Genomic DNA, 16,045 nt, shown 5'->3' on the forward strand with positions numbered 1-16,045 from the left:
TGCCATGTAATCTCTGCAAATTTCCCAAGGGAAGACAAATAAATTGCTTAACACCCCCTACTGCAGGGAAAAAAGACACCATATAATGTTTAAACAAAACCTTGTTATTAGAGTATAATCCACAGAGCAGTATTTGTAGGGAAAACAGTAAAAGAGTGTTTTAATATTTAGTATATAGGAAAAAAAATAAACAGAAATAAAAATACTGTAAATGATAGGAAAATATATACAGGATTACTTGAACTGAATATGCTCTAGGAATTTAAAAGAACAAAGACATTACAAAATTAGTTACTTTAAGGATGCCCAAAGAGAATTAAATGAAGATATCATCCCATATACTCACTAGAGCCTATAATTAATAATAAACATTGGATGTTGATCTGGGAATCTCAGAACACTTTACAAAAATGAACTAATTAAGCCTTATGGCACCCCTGCAAGGTAGGGTAATATATTTACTTTTGATTTGTAAAAGGGTGCCTCTGGGTGTTGTCACAAAGCATAAGCTTAACAATTAATAAAGGGGACAGTCAAAATAATAAAAACTGGGATTGAAAAATTTGACCTCCCAAATGTGATAAACAAACTGAGTGATAATTAAATACACTAAAAATACTATTTTTGTTCTCAAACATCAGGTAATTCATCCCTCTCAGAAAATTTAACACCCAATGAAACAGATAAATCCAAATACGCGTTCCAAAGATCAATCTTTCTACTTGATAGACAGGCTTAAATGTGAGACTCAAAGATCAGCAGATAGCAGCTACCTCCATATTTAAAAAAAGCTTCTCTCAATTAAACAGCACCTCTGATTGCATCAGGATACTGCTGAGTGAGTACCACAGCTTCCCTTACAGTAGGGGTATGTATTATGTGCGGTATGAGTAGCGTGTTATGTTTCTGTGTGCTTCAGATATGTTCAGTTGCAATGAAAATCATGCTTGTGTATATAAATACACATTAAAAATATAATGTATAAATAATATATTTTATAAAAAAATAAATATAAATTATATAAAATAGAAACATGCACACATTTCTATTTATATATACAAATGTGGAAATTGCTGAACATAAAATTTTGCAGCTTGGGCTACTTATTGTTGTAATGAAATCAATGGCCTGATTAAAAAGGCGTTGACCGCTTGTACAAGGGACCAGCCTACACATTTGAATAGGAACATATGTCATGATGTACACTGCCTGCAGCCCCCGTTCCCCCGAGGCAGCTCCCATTCACAGCTCTCAGCTCGACAGCAGCCGCACAACTGTTTTTTCTGCTCTGCAGAATACACCACAAACAGAGGGGAAAACGCCCAAAAGATGGGATGAAATCCTATCTCTGTAATTTTGACTGATGCACTAACATCCTGGAAATGACCCACAGTTAATTTCTTGTATCTTTTTCTTGTGGTAAACTGTAAATATAGAAGCAGATCCTTCCGTATCCACTCTTTACAGCTGTGTGGGGGTAAGTTCAGCTGCTTTGATACGTACTCTGCTGTAACGAGGCACAGAATAATTAATATTGCAAAAGCAGCAGGACTTTGAATTACCAAACATGTACCCAAAATGACTACAAAGCAACTCTCTGGGTATAATTTACTGACAAGGTACTTTATTTCTCTCATATTAAAACCAAATGATGTCAGAAAAAGCCTTTGTATTTCATATTTACCCATCTGCTGAGATGGTCTACTTCGCTGAGTGGCATCTGCTGTCAGCTCCTACTTGTGGCTTTTAGGAGTTCCAAACTTTAATCACACTCATTTATTTTATTACAGGGGAATTTGGTTCAAAACCAATGAACTTCAGCTGGTTTAACCACTTTGGCTGACAAGAGGCTGTGAGGCAAAGCAGCAACATACTGACTTTTCTGTCATACAAAAACTAAAGGAGCATAAACAGGAAAAATAACCTGTTAATATTGTGCCATTTCAGTTATTGTTGCCATCAACTCTTGGTATGGTACTCCTAAACAAAGCCAAGTCACAATGTCCTGCCAAAAAAGTGGAGAAGGCCACATTTGCTGACTATACCATAAAGACAATTAAAAAACAAGCATTTCCAGTCAGTACAATATGTGAAGGATGTCATCTCTAAAATCTCTCTCAGACTATGCAACAAAGATAAATCATTTCTTGTAAGAAAAAGAACCAGTGAAAAAGGGCTTCGCAAGGCATGCGGTGTTTCTCTTGTGTTATTGGAAAGAGAGCAGTGGAGACAGAAAGAAAAGAGGGGAGACAAGTGCTGGTTTCTATTATTATTTTATTGGGACCTGTTTTATTAAGACTAAAATTGGTTTGCAAATGTCATCAAGGTCGAAGTAAGCAGCAGTTACTGACTGTGATGACAAATGTGTTCTTATCAATGTTTAAACTTCTTTTTTTAAAAAATGTATATTCTTCATTCAAAATCAAAAGATAGCAAAATATTTATCATTTAAGTACCTAATTCTGCAAAACTTTAATGGACAATAAAAAAATAATAATAATAAAAAAACAATCACCCATCTGAAAAAATGCCAGCAAGATTTAAGTGTTATTCTTTGCCATTAGAACATTTTTTAATTTAAAAAAAAATAAAAAATAAGATTAAAAAAAAAAATTTAAAATATACAAGAAGTACAAGGATCTGGTGTTTGCTTCTTTTGCAAAACCAATATTCTTCCTAGATTATATTAATAGTTTCTTCCCAAGGAAAGAGAGAAAGGTAAACATAAAACTGTTCTCCAGAACTAGATTTATTGAGATGTTATTGAAAGCCAGTGTCTTTCAATACAATTTTCAATATGTCAGTATTCTCAATATTATTTTCAATACTGTTATTACTTAATGCTATTCCTATTACACCATATTACTATTATTTTGATAATCTGAAACTAGAATTATTTAAAATATTTTGTGGAAATCTACAGTTTGGATGTTTGCCTCTGCCTTGACTAACAAAGCCATCCTCTGATTTTGTGAACAAATAGATGATCAGAATTCAAGTAGTAACAGAGCAGAAGCTGAAGGCAAATTCCCCCAGGAGAGGTGTCCTTCACACTGCTTCTAGAGATGGTAATAAATGTTGTGCCAGCTCTAAGCAGAGCCATGTGGGTAGGATGTCACACTGTAAATCTTCATACCTGTCCATCTTCCAAAGAAAAAAATATACAAGATGACATAAAACCTTTTGAATGAGCCTAGAATATGGTTGTTTCAAGCTAAGAAAGCCCAGGTTTTGAATTAGCCATGAAAACAGGTAAGAAAACATATAGAATGTTTGCCATTAAGAACTCTATATTAGTAAATTACTGCATTAGAACAAAATGCTGTTCTTTTCTTAAACCAAATACATCACAGCAAATCTGATGCCCTGATATAGTTATTGTCAGTTAGTACAACTTTCTAAAAGTTACCAATATGCTTTCAAAATTAAGGCATGTGTATTTGCAAATTATTCAGTATGTATATGCAAGAAGTTCCTTGGGTTGCAGGAAATAAGATAAATTCTTCCTTTGAAATGTTTTTACTCTTTTTCATAGGCTGCTAGCTGAAGTCCACAGATTTCTAAAAATTTTGAAAAAATGCTCAAGAAGAGACAACCTTCATGGATATTTTTTCAAATGATATATTTGAAGCTTAGACAATAATTTTTTGTCTGCTATGGAAAACTATGAATAGCAAAACAGCTTCTGTTATAAAACCCAGCTATTTTCATATATTGAATATTCTGAAACACTAATTTATTTGGTCTACACTTCACATGCTTGGATTTTGCCCCAAGGCAAAGCTGAATAAAATAAAATTTGTTCAAAGTTGAATCCAGACAAAAATTCTCGTACAGGATGATTTTGACTGGCAGAGTCTGTGAATGCTGAGTAACTCCTTCCTGCTGCTTTACTAATTCTACCTAAACCAAAGAGCAAAGAATATAAAAGGGAAGGAAAACCATGCTTCTTAATTGTTTTGCTACTTGTTCTGGAGGATTTGTAACACATAGCAAGGTGCACTGAACACTTATGTCCTAACGAGATGGTCATGTCTTTTTTTTTTTTTTTTTTTTTTTTTTTCCTCCAGAAGACTCATTAAGCTTGTTTTGGTTTCTTTCGATGCCATTCTTAGTGAATATTTTATGTACCTTATGTTTTAAAACATTGTGTATGTAGAAGTGCTAATAGTATTTAAGGAGAAATGTTGTGAAGGCACTTCATAACAGGTATTTGTAACCAGGTACTGATGTATTTGTATCCAGGCTGACAATGGAGGCAAAATTAATGCAAGACTCACTACAGCTTTGCCTCCAACTGTGCCAGATCTGCAGAAATCCGAGTCATGTGGCTGTTGGTCTCTAAGATTTGTTAACAACACTGATTAGAAGCTGGTGTTTTGCTGAGATAAAACTGGGTGCCATCTGCAAGGGAAGCAATATTTTTCTCCTTATAGACTGTGACGCCCTCCGCCTCTTGACAACCTCCTGATAGCTCCTGCAAGTGCTTCAGTGGATAAGCAGATGAGATATCTAATGCTGGCTCTAAGGAGAATAAGCCTAATGTGTAACTGTGCAAGAAAAGCTCACATGAAAATTTGTAGAAGGGTTTGATTGTGTCCTAACATTGGCCTGAAAGGGAGCTCAGAAGAATCCTGTTTATCTAATACTGGAAGATTACTTTTGTTCATTTTGTTAATGTGATGAATAATGATTAGTGTTTGCTAAGGATTATGATTTGCTGATATCACTTGAATTAAGCCAGACAGAATAGTATAAATTACTAGTGGTCAAATTTGGCTGGCATGCTAATATTTTTTTTTCCAAATTAATGAACCATACAGTCTGGTATAATGAATGCTCCATGGATGCTACTTAAAAATAAATAAATAAATAAATAAAAGTATATGTTTATGTTGCCTTCTAGTAAAGAGCCAAATGATTTTAACCACGTTGAAAGATGGAATATTTTGGGCTGGGAATACTAGAAGCTCTGATACGAAAACATGCAACTCGCTATTCATGTAATACTCCCTCTGAAAATTTCATCAAGAGAAGGTCACAGGAATATTTTTATTTTTCCTTGAAGCCACAATTTTGAACTTGATTTTGAGTGTGTTTTTTATTCTGTCAAATTTTAGATCTTTAGCCATTTTTTAAAGTGTCTTTGTTTACATATCAAAGTCGGAATACAAATAAATCTTTTAAGTGTAATAAAATCTTAAAATTAAAAACTGCAAGTACTGTGTTCTATGTTGTAATTTAATAGTACTTTTTCATGGAAATATTAAATACTTTATTGCTGACTATTTGTTTCTCCCTTACAAGAAGATTTTGACTGTCTGTGTCCCTGTATGTGTTCTGACAAACAACTTGGAATAAATACCTGACACTAGGAAACAACGTTAATGGTATTTGCCTTTGGTGAAAACCAGAGCAACTCTAACTTTAGTGTGAATTATGAATTTTGAGCTGCAAAGTCTTAACTATTAATTTCCAGCAGTTTCTGGAGAACAGCTAACTTTTGTTCTGCTGGCAGCTTTAGACTGTTGTTCTACTTTGGAAATGCTGGTAGCTACATCCAAATTAAAGGTTGACAAATATGCCAGAAGCCTCCATCATAAAACTGTGTAAGAGTAGAAAAGTTGGAAAATATATTTGATAAAAATTACTCAAATGGACTTCAGAAGTCCTAAAATAAATCAGAGGTCAAAGCCCCATTGGATGGGGCCCTGAGCAAGATGATATCCCCGGTTGGTGTAGCAGACCTCCCATCTTTTCTTCTCACCCATGTCCTGCGAAGGTTCTCAGTAACACCAAACTTACTTTCTAAGAAGTAATCCAGCTACTAAGAAAAGTCTGAGAAAACACTTATCCGGCCCAACTTCCTTTCAGTCTATTTATATTCAGTGATATGATGTGCTTCCTGTGCTCACACAAATCTTGTTCTCTTCTAATGAACAGGACAGATCACAGATCATATTTCTTTTTGCACTGAGAACATTAAGGAGAGAGAAATAAGCCAGGCAGAAAGCTGTTTTTTCCTTATGCCAGTTTCTAGTTGATTCAGATGTAAAGATGCTCAGCTATTTATAGTACATGTATATCTTTCTGAGATACACCCAGCAGGTATGTTCTTGGATAATGTGTCTGTTGCCAAATAAATAATTAAATGATGCTTCTAAATTTAACCACATTCATAAGTGCACCAATAGTGTATAGAGTACCTTGCTGAAGGCAAAGTGAGTAAACTTGTTAACGCTTGGATGTAATAGATATTAATTACAGCTACGTAAATAATAATATCATTAACTCCCCAGAAAGACTCTTTCAGTGGTTCTTGAATGTCTGAGTAAGTAGTAAGCCCTATGCTAAGTAAGCATTTTCTACTTGTACACCCATATTTTATGCTTCAATGTTATTGCCATTAAATGCTTAATGTCAGATCAGGCAGAGGTCCTCTGAGAGGATGACCTTTCAATGAAGCTGGGTAAAATTTAAATTATAGCACTTTAAACTTAAAGTAGTTATTAATTGGTACACTAACTTGTATCAATATGTAGACAGAGACCTATTGCTTAGCTCTGATTAGCAGCCTGGGTCAGCTGTAAAGGTCAGTAATCAAGACCTTTAACACCATAAAGGTATGAAAGCACAGCTGGAAGGTATATGGTGTTTTATTCAGATCCCAACAGCTAGCATGTACCAGGGAGGCATACAGAAAGAACACATTGGTCCCAGAACTGCTGTGTAAAAAGATGGTTGCTCAAATATAAAGACTTGAAAGTAGTTTCCTTGCCTGCTTTAATGAATTTCCCCATCACCAAGAAATTCTGGAAAATATTTCTTTTTCAAGCCTGGTCCTGAATTAAGGTGTCTCTCTTTTCTGAACCCTATAAAACAGATTGTCTGTCATTAACTTTATGTGTAGGTAGGTAATAATTGGTTGGGTGAAAGGCTTTTTATTATTTTTTTCAGTGCCTGATGGGTTTTCTCTATTTTTATCTGCTTTTGCTGTCATGGAAAACCCCCTCCCTTCCCCCATGGAGAAAAAAATACAGGAGCATTTTGCTGAGCTGGGGCCTTATATCCCCCCATCCCTCCCCCAGGAACTACAGATGCTTTGTTGTTTGAGTTAATTCAGAAATGGACAATTTTAATCATACAACAGTGTTATCCTAATACAAAGATATGAGCCGGATTAAGATGAAAGTCAGTCTGTAATCCGGTATTTATTATTTTCAGCAACCAATTCGGTAATGGCTTGCATTCGACCACACAGAGGTGTCTCTGCCACCTGCCCTGGGTCAGAACCCAGGGACTCGGCTCGCTTTATCTTTGCTGTTTTTCTCTGCACAGTAAATCTGTAGCGCTCACAGTTTAATTCATAACAGTGGAAGAGAAACCCTGGTACTGAAGTAATAAAAACAGTATTTCATTGCAACCTTGGACTGGTCAAAACAGCACAAATCATTTCACCAAAAGGCTATTAAAATGTCTTTCAAATACCGCATTAACTTTAAGCCCTGGTTTTGACCTAGGCAGCCCCTCTTGTATAACTCAGCAAAATCAATAACCACCACCTAACATCTCCACTCATGCTATGTGAAATGTGCTGGATGATGTTACTTACCTGTCTTACTCTTTCACATTAGGTGCAATTTATAACCTATATATCTACACAAAGGGCTTCTCTGCCAGGAAAGTGAAAACTAGTGGGTTTCATGCCAGGCAATAGAAAATGACAATCTGGGAGGTAAATAAAAAATCTTAATATTGTTTTATCAGGTGGAAGATGAGAAATGAAGCAAGCAGAAGAAATTCAATATGTCAAATTACAGCAATTTTTGCATTTAATTATATCAAATTCTCCAGCTCTTCCCCAATGCATAGGAAACAAATCAGGACAAAACAACCTGGGTGTTCAGATACACTCTGTGTTCTTGCTGCTTAGAGGGGACTGGATCCAAATGTAGCAACAATCAAGCTTCATTTCACAATCATGATTTCTTACAGGCGTTAGTGTTTTAATTTACCTAGCTTAAAAGCTGTTTTATGCACTATTTAAACTCAGCTTATGCAGTCCTAACATTTATCTATCTATCTATCTATCTATCTATCTATCTATCTATCTATCTATCTATCTATTTATTTATTTTATTAGCCAGCTTCCCAGCAATGGAATCCTTTTAAAACTACAGACTAGCCCAGGAGTGCCCCACATTTTCTTAACACAAGATAATCTATCTGTCCTGCAGACAGTAGCAGCTATCTCCCTCCAGCCACACTGTGCTTTGGGAATTCTCCTCACCTGTTCATACCACAGTTAACATGACCTTATGAATGTACCAAACACACAAATCTGGTGCTTTCTGGAAGGCATCAGAGCAGAAGAAATCTGGGTGCTGAAGGAAATCATCCATGCAAGTGATTAAAATGAAGGAGGTGGCTCAGCATGCCCAAAACATTTAGCTCCACAATTTCTGCCATGACTATTTTTGTGTTCAGCTACAAGACGGTGAGAGATTTAAAAGATCAAATACTCTTCCTTGCTATCCTCAGAAGAAACTTATTTTTCACTTTTGTATTTCTCTAGAGACACATGAGTGAATTTTCAGAGCAATTCTGAAGGGACTTGCTCATCTCTGTCCAGCTTAGCTGAGGGCTATCACAGCATTTATCAGTCATTGGATAGCCTTTGCTAATTATAAAACTAACTAAAAAAAAAAAAAAAAAAAAAAAAAAAAGGAGAGAGAGAGAGAGAGAAATTAAGAGAAAATGGTCAGCAGTGGTTCCTCCCAGCCAAAGCTAAGGCAAATTCCTATTGAGTGGTCTGAATCCAAGCAGGAGATAAAGACAACGTAACAGCAGTACTATCAATATAACAGCCGCCATCAGAAATTAATTAAAACATGATAAAAATATAAATTACAATTGCCTTTAGACTTTAACATGGGGCCAAGTGCATTCATTGTTGTTCGTACTGCTGAGCCAAGCAGCGTAGAGTTGTTTCTAGAGAGGAGGAGAAGGAATCACCTTGCCTTGCAGATGCCCTGCAGAGCCCTCCAGATGCTACTCCAGGTGAGCACCTGGAGAGGCTCCTATTTCCTCCACAGACATACTTGGGGGTCAAGTGAACCAGCTGCTGTATTTATATCTACAGGTTGTAAGGTAATTTTTGTCCACTGTGGTCTTCTGTTTGCTAAGGTTAATAGGGTAGCAAATGCGTTTTATGAAGCATAAAGCTTGGCAGTAAGGACTAATCCAAAGGGCACATTCAGTGATTCTGTTTAAAAAAAATAATAATAGTAATTATAAAATTTGTGCAGTTTGAATATGTATCAGAGAAAAAAAAAAAAAAAGGAGAAAAGGAGTATTTCTTTTACGCACACAATCAATTACATTTTATAATTCAATTCCCTAGGACTCACACTGATAACAAAGTCAAACTGCCAACTACAAAAATGAAGGAAGAAATTTAAACCTGAAAAAGTTGTATTTTTTTTACTAAAATTGTTAAAATGCTCTCTGTGCTTTCTCTTCAACACACACCACTGAGATCCTTAGCACTTGGATTCACAGAGTAAAACAGCTCTGGTGTTGACCCTAGTGACCTCAGCGGTTCAGAAAGAGTAATAGGGGCTGCTGGGTTAATGACTCACTAACCTGCTGCCTGAGGTGAGGCAGGGCATAGCACGAAAAACCTTTTGGAACCATTATGTCAAAGATCTGCATCCAAATCAATGACCCTTACTCATATGCTAATCAAAAGCATATTTTAAATTGTTTTCTCCATTACACTTGCAAAGGACTGTGAAATCAGCAAGCAATAAAAATAGGCTGTAAATACACTGTGCCACATAGTTCTTGATATGTGCATTACACATGCACCTTTCCTCTTAACAGAATTATACTACAAACGTAAAGGTCAACACAGGTTAGACGATTTCTCTTCATTTAAGTGCTGCTGCTGATCTGATAGATATATAAAGCTCAAGAGTTTTGAAGTGAAGACAGTGGTGACCGCTCAACCAGAAAATCAAGTTGCAAGAGTGAAAAGTATGTTAAGCAAGACTGAAGAAATTATTAGCTTTGTTGCTTATTTCAGTGATTAAATGATGAGGTTGTCAATGAAATATTTATGCATGTGACTGCAGAAAGCTTAACACTTTATTTCCTTTGGGGAAATAAATAAATAAACAGAAAACAGGGAGAACGAGGATACCACTGAAAAATCTGCACCCTGAATAGTTGGAGTTCCATCCTCACCAAAAAGTCCTGAACACAAATAACAACCTTTCTTCTACAATATTTTAAGCATATGGAAAATAATAGGTAGGCATATCTTTGCACTAGGGTTCCATCAGAAAAATATAAAGAGAGATTGATAAGCTACAGTTATTGTAGTGATTATAAGAAGTCTGTTTTATCCCTACTAAACACAGTAGGTTTTATTCCTATTAACTATTGTAAGGTAAATCATCAATAAACATGGTCATCTGATGGATGTTTAGACAAAATAAGCTGAAACAATGAAAGGAGCAATAGCAACAAATGACAGAGAAGTGACTGAATAATGTGAAAGAAGCTACCCCAGGAGCAGCAGGAGAAAGGGGTCATTCTTACTCTTTGAGTAAGGTCCCATCTTCTTACTCTATGAGTAAGATGCATATTTTGCTACATGTTCAAGATATATTATTATTACTATTATTATTATTATTTCTGGCTATAGCAGGGACTAAGCACATGATTAATCCAGAAAAAACACCTAAGGAAATTCTAGTGTCAGGACTGTTTGTCATCCTGTCTCCGAAGACCACCTTTGCTCATGCAGTCTTCATCTTCAAGTATTTCATGTTATCAGCAAATAATACTCAGAAGTGCCTTCTCTGCCAGCTCAGTAGTACTCTCAGTGCCTGACAGAACTTCAGAGAAAGGTTTTTATTATTTTTCAGGCAGAATTTTCCTGGATGAAGGATTTTCCTGAGTTTCTTGTAAGATCCAACCTGAATGATTCTATAGTTCTATGTTTCATTTGTCACATTGAATAGAGGTTGCAACTTTTTCAAGTGTGCTGTGGTCTCGCCATTTTAAACCTGAGGCATAAAAAGAGCAGCAAGTCCTAGCAAACATGCAGTTGTCCCAGACTTTCTCTACATCCTTTTCTCCATGCCAGGAATTCTGGCATGGCCACCACTAAACTAACAGAAAGACATTTCAGAAGACTGCATTAATAACTTTACTTTGCATGACATGATTTCTAAGCTAGATTTTACATACTGTTTTACATTAGCTGTCTCTTAATTTCACTGCAATCCATTGTAGGAAAAATAAATGATGCTTATATAAAAATAGTAATTCCATCACAAGATCCCAATGAATAAGAATACAAATAATTTTTGTCAAAAAATTATTTTGTTCTCTATATCAGAAAATAGTGCACAGAAATGGTAACAGTGAGGTGCTGAGAGGTTTCATTCTTAGGGGTTCATGCAGATTATTTTTTGATTTAGTACCATATTGCTAGGCACATTTTGCATTTCATTTAAAATTCTCTTTTGTTTTAAACCAAAGTGCACATACGAAAGGACCATAACTCAACTAAAATCAGCTAGGGAAAGGTGTTTTATGATGGGATCAAAGGAAAATAATGCAAGTCACATATTTGCCTAGTAAGGCACTATTAAGGGTGACTAAAGGTAAGGATTAATGATTGACCCAACGTAGAATCTGTTAGATTTGGGAACCCAACCTTCCTAAAAGTTCTTTATCATGATGGTAGAGGTGTTTTTGTGGAAGAGGTATTCCAAGCCCAAGCTTTTTCTCCAGAGAAAGCAAAAAAAAATTTTGACCTTTGGCTAGCTCTTTGTTTGCACAACTGTTAGCTTGTTCTTTAAAAAATTGAGCTGAAATGACAAATGTTTGAAATATGAAGATGTATCTGATCCCAGAAGGTATTTTTTACTAAAAGAAAACCCAATCACTTTTTTTATTGATATAAAATAATTGGGTTTTTAGATGCATTTTTTTATTTTTTTTTATTTTTTTTTTAATGGAGGAACACTTATTAATGTGCTTTAGTAATGACAAAGGATCTCTGTGATATATCATAAAAGTTGAAGAAAAAAGAATTTTAAAATAGCATCCCTCCTTACAAACACACTGCATTTATCCAGTACATGACAGTGTCAAATTCACCCTGCTTGCAGAGGAGTGTTCAAGAGTTTTCCTGAACAAAGCTGAAGAATAGGAGCTTTCCCTATCAAGTTATTCCCATTTTCCAAAATTGTTCAATAGCCAAAAATAACCTATTGATACTAAAGCATAAAGAAAGTGCCATGAAACAAAGTTTTTCAAGGTAATTTAACATTTTGCATTAACAGTTTTCACATTGAGATACACATAGCTCCGAGGAGTGCCTGCCCAGAAGGATAGTCTGTGTGTTGGTGCTAACCACAGCACCTTTGGCTCCAGCTTTGTGTTAGACTCCGCTGTGCTGTGGAGGAAGAAGGACTGGAAATAGCCTGCGAGTGCTAAACACCCACACAGACAGCCTATCTACCCCACAGCTATGGCAGTTTATGTTTGAAGAGGACACTCAAGGAACAACACATGAGCAGTTCCACTTGCACACCTCACACCTTGGCATTGATCCCCTAAAGCCTTTTCTCTTTTTGTGGGACTCCATTGTTCTCTTTCTTCCCATGTTTATCTCAGTCATTAATCTCTCATCACTGTCAGTCACCTTCCATCATACTGCCCTATGCGAATGACAATGCATATTCATCCCAAGAAGAGTTGATATCATCCCTGGAGAAGCTTTTGATATGGTTACTCACAGTATCCTTCTGGACAAAATGTCAAGCATACAGATAGATAAATACATAGTATGATGCGTGAACAATTGGCTAATGGGTCTTGCTCAATGTATTATAGTAAGTGGGGTTACACCAGACTGGCAGCCAGTCATAATTTGGGTTCCCCATGGCACCATTTTAGGGCCAGTTCTCTTTGTTGTTTTCATAAATGACTTGGATATAGGACTAGAGTTGCACTAAGTCTACAGATGATACTAAATTGGGAGGAGCTGTTGACTCTGTTGGGGATAGAGAGGTCTTGCAGAGAGATCTTGACAAATTAGAGAGCTGGGCAATGACCAACAATATGAAGTTTAACAGGAGCAAGTGCCAGATTGTGCACCTGGGAGGGGGGAGCCCTGGTTGTTTGTACAGACTGAGGGATGAGAGACTGGAGAGCAGCCCTGTGGAAAGAGATCTGGGGGCTTTGGTCAATGGCAAATTGAATATGAGCCAGCAGTGTGCCCTGGCAGCCGAAAGGGCCAACTGTACCCTGGGGTGCATGAAGCACAGCATTACTAGTCAGTCAAGGGAAGAGATTATCCCGCTTTACTCTGTGCTGGCATGGCCTTACCTTGAGTACTGTGTGCAGTTCTAGGCACCACAGTATAAAGAGTACATAGAACTATCACAGAGTGTACAAAGGAGGGCTACAAATATGATGGAGGGTCTAGAGGGGAAGATATATGAGGAGTGGCTGAGGTTCCTGGGTTTGCTCAGCCCAGAGCAGAGCAGGCTGAGGGGAGGCCTCATGGCGGCCTGCAGCTCCCTCACGAGGGGAGCGGAGGGGCAGGCGCTGAGCTCTGCTCTCTGGGGACAGCGACAGGACCCGAGGGAACGGCATGGAGCTGGGACAGGGGAGGGTCAGGCTGGGGGTTAGGGAAAGGTTCTGCACCCAGAGGGTGGTCGGGCACTGGGACAGGCTCCCCAGGGCAGTGGGCACAGCACCGAGCTGCCGAAGTTCAAAGAGCATTTGGACAGCGCTCTCAGTCACGGGGTCTGATTTTTGGGTGTTCCTGTGTGGAGCCAGGAGCTGGACTCGATGATCCCTGTGGGTCCCTTCCAACTCAGGATATTCCACAATTCTATGTGGCTAAAGGGAAAAGTCTGAGTTTTACAGTGAGAAGTAGAGAATATTTCAGGTAATGAATCAGGCTGACATTGTGTGGCAGCTGAGACCAGAGGCTTCTGTGCAATATCCTGCAATCCTAAACTGTTGAACCAGTGGTTCTGGCCTGAGAGAGTCCAAAGTCCATGCTTTAAATATCTCATTTAACAATTTCATTGAGTGCTAAGGAAATGGTTAGACTTTGTCTTTCACATGAGTGATTGGTCTTGCAGAAATGTAGTCATGGATGATTTAAGATATATGAAACAATTGAAATCTTCTGAACAATTGGGCAGACAGTGCATGAATGTAAGCATCACCGCAGCCCTGGACCAGCAGGCAATGCCACTGATGCAAACAGGCTCAGAACGAATGCTGCATGGCAGACAAGTTAACTCTCACTTGGGAAGGCTACTGCACTTTAACGTTGTCCTGTGTGCTGAATAAGTCTTACTAATTACATTTTAATCCTAATTAAGCCTTCATGCTCTGTGCTCCTTTTGACCCCTGTTGCCCTTCAAAGGTCAAGACTACCAAATACATGGCACATTAAGAAAACTACACAGAATATCAACTAATGAAAAATTCACTAGGGTCTTATCCTTTCTAACCATACAGTTTAAAATGATCTGGGATTCATGATGAAATCAGGGCCAATTTTATTGCTTCATTTCCAAGTCTTCACCTGCTTATATAGCTGCAAATACAAAATTTCATCTGATAATTAGTGATGAGAGAAATCAAAGGATATGCACTTTAATGTGACCAAAGCTAGGTGAGAAATTTAATATAAAGGTGACCCCAAAAGATTGCAGCTTATGCTATTCAGTGGTAGACAGAAAGTGTGGAGCATTCTTTAAAAAAAAGGTAATTCTCCTGGATGAATCTCTAAATGGGGTTATGATTAAACTGGACATTTGGGAATAAGCTGGAAACTGTCAAATGCCTCGTTCAGATTTATGATTGTAAAGCCAAGTACTGCTGAGCACAGCAGCAGTCCCCTGGCAAATCTGTGCTATATTTCAAGCCTAACATAGACACACAGGGAAATGTGATACATTTTGAACTTCAGGCTGAAAATTGATTTACTCAGATGTGCATACACCGCTCTCCTACTTTACTATGTGGGGGATTTTACTTGTTCCTACTGGTACAGGTTAGAGTATTGTTACCACATAGTCCTGTCATATAGGATGTTTCTTGCTCAGATGGTTCTTTTATTTATTTATTTGTTTGTTTGTTTGTTTGTTTATTTGTTTGTTTGTTTATTTTTGACCTTCCCCAGGCAATAGGACCAAAGGCTACTAGTGAAATTTAGTTTAATTTTACACTTTGGGGAGCTGCACCCTTCCACATGTCGTCTCCAGTGGGCACCGGCTGCCTACCTGGTGCAGTAAATGTTCACTCACTGACTTGTGAGTTGCATTGATGTTAACCATTAGGAATCACTGCAAAAATAACCAATATCATTTTTTTGCAAATTTTCCTGAAAAGCAAAAGTCACACATCCTTGGGCACAGCCTCAGGTTGGAGGGTGAGACAGAAAAGAGGGGCTTTATAAATGCTGCGTGGGTTTCTGCTGGTAAGCAACATGTCCTAGCAGGTCAAGTGAGCTACTCCTTTACACTAACTGCATGAAGCTGCAAGGTAAATCCAGGCTGTTTCTCTAGAGGTGCTGGGTCTTTATGCACTAATTCAGCTTAGGAATGAAAATATTTTGCTGACTTTTAAAAATTAATTTATCATTAATTTTAAATTATTAAATTTAATTTAAATTAAAATTTTAATTTAAAAATAACTTAAAATTAATTTATCATTAATAAAAATGATGAAAATAAAAGCATAGATACCAACCCATAGCACTAGTAACATTGCACTCAGCTGCATGGTGAAAAATAATGATGCCCACAAATTGTCAAATGAATAACTTCAGTCAGAAACAAATGTAACTGATGTATTTTTGAGCCTTCCAGGGTTTTGATTTCAGATCTATTAAAAAAAACTAACTTGCTTGCCAAGGTACCTGATAACTCTTATTTCCAACTGATATTTCCAGACTTTAATCACACCTCTGCTGATACTTCTGGAGAATTACTTTTTT

The 16,045-nt window shown here is 37.1% G+C and overlaps 1 protein-coding gene across 2 annotated transcripts in view; it reads right to left on the reverse strand.

Annotated features, from left to right (window-relative positions):
* RELN (reelin) overlaps positions 1-16,045 on the reverse strand; it is a 286,969-nt gene that overhangs the window by 130,387 nt on the left and 140,537 nt on the right. The gene's annotated exons all lie outside the window — the stretch shown is intronic.

The sequence above is a fragment of the Anas platyrhynchos genome, chromosome 1 (genome assembly GCF_047663525.1).
Source record: "Anas platyrhynchos isolate ZD024472 breed Pekin duck chromosome 1, IASCAAS_PekinDuck_T2T, whole genome shotgun sequence".
Taxonomy (NCBI): Eukaryota; Metazoa; Chordata; class Aves; order Anseriformes; family Anatidae; genus Anas; species Anas platyrhynchos.